Source organism: Lithobates pipiens, unplaced genomic scaffold (genome assembly GCF_037356315.1).
Source record: "Lithobates pipiens isolate NorthernLeopardFrog02 unplaced genomic scaffold, aLitPip1_a1.2 Scaffold_18, whole genome shotgun sequence".
Lineage (NCBI taxonomy): Eukaryota > Metazoa > Chordata > Amphibia > Anura > Ranidae > Lithobates > Lithobates pipiens.
The window spans coordinates 380,002,062-380,016,312 of record NW_027507758.1 but is presented as its reverse complement, the minus strand read 5'-3'; positions in this window follow the sequence as shown (position 1 = coordinate 380,016,312).

The following is a 14,251-nucleotide window of genomic DNA, read 5'->3' as shown; positions in this document are numbered from 1 at the left end:
AGGGGAGAAAGAGAAAAGCCAAAGATGTAAAACCTAAAAGGGGAAGGAAAGAAGGAGGGAAAAAAAGAAATGTAGAAATAGCTGCTGCCTCTGTTACCATGAACGAGCTGGTGCCTGATCAACTTGCAGATAAAGCTCTTACTTAAGAGACAAACTGCTTGTCCCAAAAGATCCTACAGAAGGGACTTCCAACCTTATAAGCGCGTTTAGCTGCCCAAGAGAAGGAACTGCGTCCGGGAGAGGCTTGAACCCGGACGGAAGCTGCCGAATGCAGAAGGTAAGGACGCCGACCAGGATTCACTGCCATGAGGTATGAGGAAAAAAAGGAGAATGCTGGGGCTGTGCTAACGATTTCTTTTATAATATTCACTAGTCCTGAGGGAGGAGCCAAGGCGGAGCTTGTCACAGGTATGCTGCCATGGAGGCACCAGGAAAACTGCTTTGGTGGTATTTTTAAGAGAGGAAAAAAAATGGTGGGCTTCAGATTTTTTAGGAGATGTATATCCTTTTGTATAATCATTTTTATGTAAAGGAATTCTCAGATTGCATTAGGGAAAAATAACACATTTCTAGAAATTTTAATACATATCCGTATATCTCATCTAAAAAGATGAGATTAAATGTAAAATTGTATTGTATTTTTTATAGATTACTGCACTCATTAACCAAATTACTATATAAGCTAGCATGATATAACAAAAAATCCCTAGAAAGTGATGAAATAATACGTAAATGCGTATTTAAAGCAAGGATTTTATAATTCAATCTGATTTCTGTTTGGGAATTGATGTTAGTTTTTACTGGTGCCAAACACGCTCTGCCAAATTCTATGTAAACCTAATTAAACATTGATTCTGCACATTGTCCAAATGTTTTAAAAATGATTCATTCCTTTTAAAAGTCCACACAGCTACGAGAAAAATGACTTATAAAGATATATTTTTAAATTACTGGAAAGCATTAAATATATGACTTTCCAACAATGCTTATCTAGTATGAACAGCTTTATTTGCAACTTAATTTATGGCACGGGCTACCAAATAGTAAATAGACGTGCCCTACTGAAGGGATGCATCAATCACATTCTTACACAGAGCTCCGATGAGGGAAAATCGTCCAATAGGGATTCCTGTTCTAATGACACCTGTCTAATGCCGCGTACACACGATCAGAATTCTCGGCGGAAAAAGCTCTGATAGTTTTCCCGTCGGAATTCCGACGGAATTTGGCTCAAGCTGTCTTGCCTACACACGGTCACATCAAATTCCGATCGTTTATAACGCGGTGACGTACAACACGTATGACGGGACTAGAAAAAGGAAATTCAATAGTCAGTAGCCAATAGCTTCTGTCTCGTAGTTGAATCTGAGCATGCGTTATTTTTTGGCGTGTCGGAATTGCATACACACGATCGGAATTACCGATAGAAAGTTTTTCCGTCAGGAAAATTGAGAACATGCTATCAATTTTTGGCTGGCGGAAATTCGGACAGCTAAATTCCGATGGAGCATACACACAGTCGCATTTTCCGATAAAAAGCTCTCATCAGTCTTTTTCTGGCCGGAATTCCGATCATGTGTACGTGGCATAAGAGGAGAATTCCCATTTCCTTGTAGAGATTTTTTCCCACTTCCTGGTGCATTTTAGAAAGAGGAAGTGAAGATAAATCTCCACAACAGGATGGACAGTAAAAAAAAAAAAGCAAAAAATAAACTGAAAGGGGTTAATCCAGCACTAAATTAAAAGTTGTGACTATACATTAACTTTAAAGTATATATAAACCCAAATATTATAATTTTATACACACTTTAACACGAAAATGTCATTTTAAAAGTTGTTTTGAATGTTTTTAGATCTTTTAACATGAACATCTTGTTGTAGGTTTTAGTAACAGAGTCACAATCAGATATCAGCCAAATATCGGCCAGATCATAGAATTTCTTTCTGAGCAGGAGCAGTAAAGCATAACCATTGTGCATCACTGCAAAGAAGGAAGGAGAGCCTGTATACACTCACTGGCCACTTTATTAGGTACCCCTTTTTAACTGTTTGGTAACACAAATTGCTAATCAACCAATCACATGGCTAGAAACGCAATGCATTTAGGCATCTAGACGTGGTGAAGACAAGTTGCTGAAGTTCAAACTGAGCATCAGAATGAGGAAGGAAAAGGATTTAAGTGACTTTGAACATGGTTGTTGGCGCCAGACGGGCTGGCCTGAGTATTCCAAACACTGCTGATATACTGGCATGTTCACCCAAAACCATCTCTAGAGTTTAAAGACAATGGTCTGAAAAAGAGAAAATATCCAGTGAGCAGCAGTTGTGTGGATGAAAATGCCTTGTTGATGTCAGAGGAAAGGGGAGAGTGGGCAGATTTGTTAGAGATCATAGAAAGGCAACAGTAACTCAAATATCCACTTGTTAAAACCAAAGTATGCAGAATACCGTCTCTGAATACATAACACATTGAACCTTGAAGCAGATGGACTACAGCAGCAGAAGACCACACCAGCTGCTACTCATGTCAGCTAAGAACAGGAATTCGCACAGGCTCAGCAAAATTGGACAATAGAAGACAATAGAAGTCTCAATTTCAGCTGTGACGTTCAGATGGTAGGGTCAGAATTTGGCGTAAACAACATGAAAGCCTGGATCCATCCTGCTTTGTATCAACAGTTCAGACAGGTGGTGGTATAATGGTGTGGGGGATACTTTCTTGGCACACTTTGGGCCTCTTACCCAGATAGTAAGAAATTGTGCTGCAAGTTTGAAAATGACTTGCTAAGCTTTTGCTAGACTTGCCAGGCTTCACAAGTTTGTAACACAATTACAGCAAGTCCACATTGCATGACTCCAAATCAACTTTCTTTGCAAACATTCTGCAAGTAGGCTAAAAGTTCTTATTCAGTTATGTTGTGCAATAGTCATCCCACCACAGGGGTCACTGTGGCTGAATTTTCATGCTGTTGAATTGCAGAGCTCTTGCTGTAGACTCACCACTGCAACTTTACTTTTCATTGCTAGAGACATGTCATGCAAATTTGCTACAAATTGGAAAAGTGTCAACTAGAACTTGTGCTTTAAGTCAGTGGTCCCCAACCTTTTTGGCACCGGGGACCGGCGTAGTTGAAGAAAATTGTGCCAAGGCCCAGTGGGGTGTATGCAGCTTTTCGCGGGCAATTTATCGGGGCGATGGCTGGCGTTGGCGCTTCAATCATCCCGGCACCATCATTGATATGATGTTAGGATGATTGAAGTGCATTATTTCTATTATTACATTGTAATATATAATGAAATAGTTCAACTCACCATAACGCAGAATGTGCCAGAGTGTCACTTTCCATGTCGCCTGTCATCAGATGCAGATTGTCACTTTCCACGTCGCCTGCCTTCAGATGCAGCTTGTCACTTGCCGTGTCACTTGTCACCAGAAGCATTTTGTCCCTTGCCACGTTGCCTGGCACCAGATGCTTTTTTGTCCCTTGCCATGTCACCTGCCACCAGATGCAGCTTGTCCCTTGCCATGTCACCTTGCCACGTCACCTACCACCAGATGAAGATTGTCACTTGCCATGTAGCCTGCCTTCATATGCAGCTTGTCACTTGCCACGTCATCTGCCACCAGATGCATTTTGTCTCTTGCCACGTCACCTGCCACCAGATTTGGATTGTCACTTGCCACGTCCCCTTCCATCAGATGCAGCTTGTCATTTGCGAGGTTGCCTGCTATCAGATGCAGCTTGTCATTTGCCACGACACCTGCCACCAAATGTGGATTGTCACTTGCCACCACATGACTGTTGTCACTGCAGTGGTGGCAGCACAGGTGTGCACATTAGTTCAAGCCTGGACCAGTGTAATTCCGCGCTGTGTCAGCAGAGGAGCAGTAAAGCTGGTGGGCAGTGAGAGATGATCTCATCTCTCTGTTCCCCCGCCTCACCTCCAGCATTATAGCATCCCCCTGTGAGCGCGGAAGAGCAGCGATGCGGGCAGTTGGAGATGATCTCATCTCTCTGCTCGCTTGCCTCCGTATAGCGGCCCTGCTGTGAGCGCGTAACAGTGGTGATGCGGGCGGTGAGAGATGATGTCATCTCTCTGCCTGCTCCGCCGCCGCTCATCAGATACAGTGCAGCCTTCGCGGCCCGACTGCAAGCAGGCCACGGCCCGGCAGTGGGCCGCGGCCCGGGGGTTGATGACCCCTGCTTTAAGTGATTTGCAAGTGCACAACTTGCCAGTGAAAATGCGCAGCAAGTTAAAGAGGAAGTAAACTCTCCCACTCTGATGCTTCTTTTCATTTAGCCCATTATAATAAGTAATTATCAAAGTATAACCACTGTAATCCAGCCCAAATTGCATATTACTTACTGTGAGTCCACAGTGGAATGTATTTCACCCTTACATTGAGCACTTCCTCTACTGTTAACCAAGCCTCCTTCTCAATCCAACGTTTCTATGGCAACCCTGCTTCCCTTTTCATAGCTGACTTGTTTTATTTCATAGTATTTACTTGTGCTGATTACCTAGTGTTTGCCTGTATGAGTCCTATCAGCTTCAGCTGATAAGACTGCAGTAATGCTGTCCCATTCCCTGCTTTACACTGCATATGATGTCACATGGTCATATGGTGTGTAGAAGGAAGCTCTGAGTGATTACCAGCCTGCTGGGAGTTCAGTGTTGTGTGCCGTAGGAAGTCCTGATAACAGATAGATAAGACATAGAGAGTGTGCTGTAAATCAGGGGAGATCTGGGCATGCTCAGTGATGTTTTTCTAAAGAACAAAAAGGATTACAACAATACTTAGCAAGTAAGGAGATATCTACAAGCAGCGTTCATTAGGGTTTTTTATGCTGATTTACATGGGACAAAGTTGTGGGGGAGAGTTTACAACCACTTTAACAGACTTACAATTCAACACTGGCACAAATTTGTTAGGTTAGGTTCATAGGTTGGACTTGATGCACTTGCGTCTTTTTTCAACCTCACCTACTATGTAACTATGTTATCCTTACTATCTGGGTAGTGGAGCATCATTTAAATGCCACGGCCTTCCAGAGTATTGTTGCTGGCCATATCCATCCCTTTATGAGTACAGTGTACCCATCTTCTGATGGCTCCTTCCAGCAGGATAATGCCTCATGTCACAAAGATCAAATCATCTCACCACTGATTTCTATAACATGACAATGAGGTCACTGCACTCCAATGGCCTCCACAGTCACCAGATCTCAATCATAGAGCACCTTTGGGATGTGGTGGGACTTGAGATTTGCATCATGGATGTGCAGCAGACAAATCTGCAGCAGCTGTGTGATGCCATCATGTCAATATGGACCAAATTCTCAGAGGATTGTTTCCAACACCTTTTTAAACCTATGCTACTAAGAATTAAGACCGTTCTGAAGGCAAAAGGGGGTCCAACCTGGTAATAGCAAGGTGTACTTAATAAAGTGGCTGGTGAGTGGATATAGCTTTCCTCCTTTACAGTAATATTTATACATCATGTCTAGGAACATGCCTTTTTTTAAATATTGTCACTTGGCTACAAGCCTGTATATACCCCTTTATTACCAGACCATTTTTCAGTTTTCAATGCTTTGGTTGTTTAATTGACAATTACTGAACTGTACCCAAATGAATTGTATATTGTTTTTTTTTTTTTTAGACCGATAGACCTTTTTTGGTATTAGCAATTCATTTTATTTTTTATTATTTACTGTGTATCATATAAAGGAAAAACATTCAAATATTTTAAAAAATTGTATATTGCATTTTTTGAGGCCCTAAAGATCCCTCCAAATTTTTTAGGTTTAGGCTACTGTTGCATTTTGGTAACACAAGCATATTGATGTATGTTTTTCCACGTTTTAATGTGCATTGCATTAAGTCAGCCCATTCATTTGAATAGGCTGCCCACTGCACTAAATCACACCCACCAAAAAAGGTGGATGTACATTTTTTTTGTGATGCAGCGCACCTCATCACATGGTAGTGCATTAATAGTATTGTGGTGCACTGCAACATACATACATTGAGGTGCCTTTAAGAATGAATGGCACTGCAGCCCACCTAGGGCATTACACAGGTTTTCATGTGTGATATGTTCCTTCAGCACAAAGATGTGAACAGGCCTAGTATATACAGAGTAGCATTCAGAATGCAGAGGCTAGGATTATGTTACACACAAAACTGCTTGCATATTTCAGTGGTCAGGAGTGAGAGTCCTTTATGATGGTGGTCAGTGATGAGTGCACCTTTAAATGTTGGTGGCCAATGGTGTATGCCCCCCTTAAATATTGGAGATCAGCAGTTAGTATAACTGCTGGTCAGCGTTTCTCCCTTATGGGGGGACATTTTTTTTTTCTGGTTCCTATGACAGGTACGGGTGAAGTCGTCTTCATTGAGTATTCAGCAAAGTGAATAGGCAATATTTCTGTAACTGGTAAAATACAGAATGGAATAACTAAAAACAAGTAGAGATAAAAAAAAAAAAACACGGGAAAGAACATAGTGATATCAGATGTGAAATAGTTTCCCCCAAGCCTGGGAGTGACCCAGAAAAATATTCCACTTAAAATAAGCACTGAGTGATCTATGAATCAGTTTCTATGTAAACAGTGGAAATGTATGTGGATATTGTTCTTAGCTCACAATGACTTTCTTTATGTATTATCCTAAATTTTGTAACATAGCAACTCTCTTATTGCAAGATTTTAGTACCTTCTGACAGGTACAGTATGTCACTTACACGGGATGGTCTGTCAAGATGTTTATTTGTCCATGTGGGAAATGTTACACTCAATATAAAACTAAAGACCAGAAGAAAATGTAAAAGTCTGAAAATAATAAAGTAAAATGATATTATACACACAGATGCCATCACTAAGCATTTCTACTTACAATTTATAAAAATACAGCAAACAAGAATACATTTTTTTATATGTAGTAATTTTTTAGGTGTCCAAAAAAGCAAAAGTTAGCTTGAGTGCACGACCTTTAGGCCCCGAAAAAAGACTTTAGAAAAAGAAAAGTATACATTTTTTTTGTGTTTTTTAAACGAGCGGCAGGGGAGGCTTCAAAAGGGGCAGCAGTGGTGCATAGTTTCCATTGCTAACTAGAATTCAGATTTAAACCCTGTACCCTAAACTGTCCAATAGGATTGTCTCCAGCAATCAAATTTTCATTAAATGGATTCAGGGGCGGACTGACCATTCGGCCACTCGGGCACTGCCCGAGGGCCCCAGGCCACTAGGGGGCCCCATCAGGGTTGCAAGCCTCAGTAAAACCAGAGACAGTATGTAAAAATCCTCTTCAGTACCTTCTCAGCCAATAGAAACATGTCTGTGCATACTATGTGTACATGAATGTGTATACTGTGTGATTGTATACTGTGTGTGTGTGTTTTTTGTATACTGTGTGGCCCCATAATCTCTAATTGCCTGGGTGCCCCATAATCTCCTATTGCCCGGGGGCCCCATGAGTTGTCAGTCCGCCCCTGAATGGATTAGAAATCTGTTTTGATCTGCGTCTTTTTTTTTTTGTCCTGAACTACTGAAAGTCTTATGCCCCATAAACACGGTAGGATAATTCCAACGGATTTTGGCCAAAACTTGTCTTGCATACACACAGTCGCACAAAGTTGTCGGAAAATCCTATCGTTTGGAACGAACAATGGGACTACGTAGAGGCCAGTAGCCAATAGCTTTCGCCTCCAAATTTTTTCTGAGCATGCGTGGCACTTTGTGCGTCGGAATTATCTACACAGAATCGGAAAAAGTCTGATCGGATTTTGTTGTTGGAAAATTTTAGATCCAGCTCTCAAACTTTTTCCGTCGGAAATTCCGACAGAAAAAAGTCAGATAGAGCCCACACACGATCTGATTTCCTGACAACATAATCCGATCGGACTTTTTCCGTTGGAATTTCCAACCGTGTGTATGGGGAATAAGAATACGAATTTTGTGTTCTTTCTCTCTCTCTGTGGAATTACTATGTGAGCCCGGGCATACCCCAAGGGGGTGGGCTCATGACATCCTGAGCTCACAAGTAGCAGGCTAAATCACACTGGGTGTCATTAAACCTACAAGACAAGTGGCACTGGACCTCGGTGCAGTGGGTCAACAGGGGACATTGAGTATTGCATCTCCTGAACCTGTATCCCTAATACTTCTCAGGTGGCTCTATTGACTATGTCTCTTTGTCCGTGTACTATGTGAATTGTTGGGTATGCCTCTTGAGGAGGATGGACAACCAGATGCAGTGGAGTGTCCTCAGCATGTTCAGTGTGTGTACTTGGCACACAGGCCTGAGGGGGAGGGTGCCAATTGTGCACTCACTGACTGCACATATTAAGAATTGGGGTTAGCAGGGGATGCCAGTGCTCTTCCCCTTGCAGTTTCCAGTGGAGCCTGTTCCCCTAAACATGGTGGTTGCTAGGAGCTGGCTACAATCTGGATGCTGGCATCCTAGAAACCAGTGATGTGCTTGCCCCAGGATTTACAAGAGGATGGAATGTCCATTACAGAATGAACACATCTGCCATGCTGAAAAACTTTAAGATATGTGAAAGGGGGTCTCTGACATGAACAGTGACCTCATGTACAGGGGGCTCTGATATGAACAGAGGGAATCTGATGTGAATTAGGGGAATCCTGATGTGATCAGGGGATGCCTAACACATATGATGGGACTCCTAATGTGGATGGGGATGGGGGACTATAAGGTATAGGGTGCTCTGATGTGAACAGGGGGGTCTCTTGTATGGGGGGACATAGTTGTATAGGAAACTCTGATGTATAGAGGCGTATCTCCATAACACCCAAGATGAATATAATGCACTGTAGAGCATAGCAGACACGGACACAGTCCCACTCCCCTCTATGGGGAAATCAGATGGAAACAGACTGCTTGCCCGTTTCCATCCTATCCAAATCATTGGATGGCAGCAGGTGTCAGTGGACATGTGCTGGTGTTCAGCGCCATATATAAACAGCCAATGTGATTATCACAGATGCAGGCACAGACATACAGGGTGACTCCACATACCGACGCCACTTTCACAGTAAGCAAATCTTTTTTATTATGGATATCACTGACTTTCTGTTGGCAACAATGAGGCATTGATTTCCTTACTTTTTTGTCATAGGGCACATGGAGTCAGGGATCATTGGGTGTTACCCACTAACTCAGTAGCTCCATTTGAGGCTCTGGCTAGCCCCCGTCTCTACTGCCCTTTAAAACACATACTGGTAAATATAGTTGTTAAGTATTTTTTCCTACTTAGACATGCATTCCTCATGTGCCTATTTGTTCACATAATCTAAGTTGCATTTATACATCTGTCTGGAGGAGGGTTTAAATTTATTTTAACTCCCCCGTTTTGCTGCTACTGCTGGTTCTGCTTTTCCTGTATGTGGTTCCACAGTGGTTTGTTTCATTATTAGTTGGGGGGTCTATATGTTTATACGGTATTCATCATCTGTCCCCCCCTTTCTTTGTTGCCAGTCCACAGACAAAATCCAGTCGCTGTCACACACCTGTTATTATACCGATGTGGGAACTTATTTCCTTTCAAGCATACAGTGTACTTTGGGTTGGCATCCACTCCTCTTCCTGACAGTTGTCTCTTTGTGCTCTTGATATGGAATCACTCCAATTGGTATGTGGGGCATATAATCATTTTGCTGACATATGGTATTTTTATTAATGTTGCACACTGTTGATGTTTTATCTGCCGTCCTCCCTTAAATGTCTCTTTTTATTTTAGAGCTAAAATATATTTGTCTATACTCTACTCTCTACCCCTAACGAAGGTGTAAAAAAATGGAAACGCGTTGGGTATCAGGGTACTTCACTCAATGGAGAGTATTAGTGTAATTTTATATGAAATGCTACGATTTTGTTTTTTGTGTTTTATGTTTGTTGTATGTACATATTTTTTAGACGCCACACGTCTTTTTATACTTGATCACTTGTTTTATCTGTAACCATTGAATAAAATCTTTTCTATAAAACATAGTGTTGGCGGCCTTTCAAAGTCCCAATCAGGGGGTATTTTCTTATGTGCTGTCAGTGGACATTAGTCCACTGACATAGGCCGCTCCATAGAAAAGACCAGAGGGTCTGATCAGGTCCACCTGAAAAACTGACAGTCGGACCTGATTGGACAGCCCGTGTGAAAGGGGCCTAAGTCTTTCTCCTTTAACAAGCATTACACTCCACCTGTTTCAAAGATGACTTCTTGACTACTACTATAATAGGGATTGTGCCTGAAAGGTCAGGCCTAGGGCTCCTCACACATCACCCTCCTATACCGTCTCTTGTCTTTTCACTACCTCTGATGGTTCTTCTGAGTAGTCTGTTGACATTGTACACCGACTTATCAAGATTGATCTCATAATGCAATGTATAATTTGGGTTGAATGTACCTGTCTTTGTATTATGCTGAATGAGGCTTCCTTTTGTACTGTCACGGACCTCTACTTATGAATCAAAAAAAACATATTCTTTAAAAAAATAAAAAATAAAGTGTAGTCGGTGCCAGATTTTGCACTACACTTTAGAATTCCTGTTAGGAACAGCTACTTTGTGGCCGTCAAGATATTTGTTCCTTGGAGCTCCATGCTCTTGACAATGATCTAGAACACATTCTACTACCATAATTACCTTTAAACCAATTTTATAACATATAATTGCTAAGGGTGGAAATGTACAAGTCTAAACAAAATGAGTCATCAGGAGGTGATTGAACCAAATCTTTTTATCTCCTTGGCATACAATTTACGACATGAGTCATGTTATTCCATTTAATTAACTGAATATTTAACTGTCAGGAGATCTGTGTATCTTAGTAAATGCAGGATAAAATTATAGCTGCCCTTTTGCCTTTACAAATGTTCAGTCACACCCCCACAAGTAGATATGACACCTGAGGGCAAGTAGATGCTAGTGTGTACAGTACGTGAGAAATCAGGGCAATGTGACAGAGGTGCAGAGGTGAAAGCCAAAGCAGAGGGAGAAACATCGGTGAGGGCTGGTCAGCAGTAACCATGAAATGTTTGGTTACACAAAGAAAAGACACTGACAACTGTGGACTGTCTGCATAAGATCATGTACTTTCAGATGAGATTGCCAAGAGCATGCTTTTATTTTTTCCACAATGGAAGTCAAAGTATTTTTCATTTGTAACCCCCACAAAGCACCTCTAACGTTACCATATCTTTGCTCCCCTCCTCTCTTGAAGTTCACTGTATATGTCTCTTTTCTCCAGCTTCCCTGAGAATTGCTGTGATTTATCGGCCTCCTGGACACGTGTCATAACTCCTTGAGGACTGGACTTCTCTAAAACACTTGCTCCCCATCACCTTAAGCAGAATTAGGCCCTGAAAACCTTGGTAAACAGAGGACACCAGAAATATCAAGAGACATAGCTGTGCTCTTGAGCAGCTGTGGCATAAAACAAAATCTTTTCCTTCTATACAAATGTGCCCTCCTACAATACAATTCCTGCCTTCCTGCTGCCAAACAACCATTGGCTGCTCTCTAACTTTAACTTTTTACTTTGTTCCACAACACAACCACCTACAAACTCATTCACTGCCCAGGGGATAGGCAGTCATTTCAAAAATAATACAATTTGTGGTGGGATCTCCATTGTTCATCTACCTACCTACCTAAACTACCATGTCTACCGCATTCAATAGTTTTCTCTTTTGACACTGTTACTTCAGAGGAGGTCATTAAGCAATTTTTTTAGGTACCCACCTAACCAGCTGCCCCCTCGTTTCAGTTCCTTCACAAACACTACAGTTGCTCTCTTGCTCTTGTCTACTCTCCTCCCTAACTCACATCTTCCCCACCCCTCTAAAACATGCGCTGGTCATCCCTGTACTTAAGTTCTTCAGACTGGTGGTGTTCAGTGAGACCCTTTTAAATCTGTTTTTCTCCTATTTACCTCCAAACATCTCACTGCAACACTCCACTGAAACTGCCCTCCTAAAACCCACTTGTGACCTACTAACATTTACCACAAAAAAAACGCAATCATAATATTACACCTTTCTGCCGACTTTGAGACAGTTGACTACCTGCTTCTTCTAAAAAAACTCAACTCCATTGCCCTCCAAGACTCTGCTCTGTCCTGGTCCACATAATGTTTGGAGAACGGGCAAACAGGCAAATGTTTGGCCTGAGTATACCCATCCCTATAGCCCAGCATGTAAAATTAAACTGCTAACAACAACATCAAACAAATCCATCAACAACTCTGCCCCCAGCTACATCACCAACCTCATCTTAAAATATTATTTTTATTATACACGATTTATATAGCTCTATGAGTTTACAGAGTGCTTTATAATGTAGAGGGGGGACAGCAAGCACAATTACAGTACAGTTCAATACAGAAGGGACAGGAGGGCCATGCACTTAGAGCTTACAGTCTAAAAGGAGGGGGTGGTGGTACAAAAGGTAATAGATGCGGGAAATTATTTGATGGGGGTGGCTTGGGGACAGTTAGGTGGGTGTGGGATAGGCTTCCTTGAATAGGTGAGTTTTCAGGGATCTCCTAAAGGTGGACAGGTTAAGGGCTGATCGGATATATCGGGGCAGGGAGTTCTAGAGGATGAAAGAGGCTCTGGAAAAGTCCTGAAGGTGAGCATGAGAGGAGCTAACAAGGGAGCTAGAGAGCAGGATGTCCTGGAGGAGAGGAGGGGACGATTGGGGCGATATCTGCAGATGAAGTTGGTGATGTTGCAGGGGATGATGTTGTGGATGGCCTTGTATGTTGTGGTTAGCATTTTGAATTATAATCCAAACCATCCATTCTGCTCCTCTAAAGACCTCCTCCTCCAACATTCTTGTCATCTTCTCCCACGATCGGTTCCAAGACTTTTTTAGAGCCACTCCCATCATCTGGAACTCTTTACCCCACCTTACCTGGCTATTTCCTACTCTTCCCACCCCTGGGGGCTTTCTGAAAACACATCTCTTCTGCAAAGTCTACCCTGCCTCCACTCAAAAACTGTACTTCTAATTTTTCTTTCAGTCAATCCCTTACAGTTTGGTATTACTTAACCCACCCTTGTAGATTGTAAAGTCTGCAATGAGCTGGGCCCTGCTAATCCTCTTGTATTGAATCGTATTGTAATTGCAGTTCCTTTATCCTTCTCCCTTTACTTTGCAAAGCACTGTGCAAACTTTTGGCGTTGTACAAATCCTGTATAATATCTATTGAAAGAAACCACCACTAAAGCCACGGAGCACTAAATTTTAGGCTACAGTGATCACTACCTTAAAGAGGAAGTAAAGGCTATTTAAAAAAAAAAAAATGCAACCTGTAAGGCAAAGGCATAATGAGCTAGTATGCATAGCATACTAGCTCATTATGAATAACTTACCTGAGAATGAAGCCCCCGAAGCGGTCCTCCGTCTTCATCTTCGCAACTGGCATGTATCCCGGAGTGACTTCCAGGTCTCGCTGCTCTGTCGCTGTGATTCACCAGAGCCACGATGACGTCACCCCCGCGCATGCGTACGGGAGCCGACACGATCGGCATATCGCAGTGACCTGCGGCCTGCTCAGTGCGCCTGCACGCCGCTGTCTATGGCGCATGCGCCATAGACAGCGGTGGCTGTCTTTTTGTAAATATCTCCTAAACTGTATAGGTTTAGGAGATATTTCTTGGACCTACAGGTAAGCCTTAATCTAGGCTTACCTGTAGGTCAAAGTGGTTTGTAAGGGTTTACAACCATTTTAATACCCCAATTGATAAGACATGTCTACAACATAAACAGCTCCACAACAGCCAGGAAATGACTAAAGTCATAATCACACAAGGAGAGATAACAAAAGCAGTAGAACTAAAGATTGGAAGTGGGAATCATTTCCACCATTATTCCTATCCAATCACTAAATTGAATGATGTAGCCTAACACTTCGCCATATTCAGTCATTATGAAATTTACTTGACTCTCAGGCCGCGTACACACGGGCGGACTGTCCATCCAACTAAGTCCGACAGTCAATCCGACAGACAGTCCGTCCTACTTTTGAATGAACGGACTTGACCACACACGACGAACAGACAGTCCGCTGAAAGCTTGCGCGATGACGTGTACAGCACGTACGACGGGACTAGAAATACGACGTCAAATACACTGCAATGCAACCTTCGGCCGTGTAAATCCTTTCTGAGCATGCGCCATACTTAGTCCGTCCAACTTGCCTACTCACGAGCGGACTGTCCGCTGA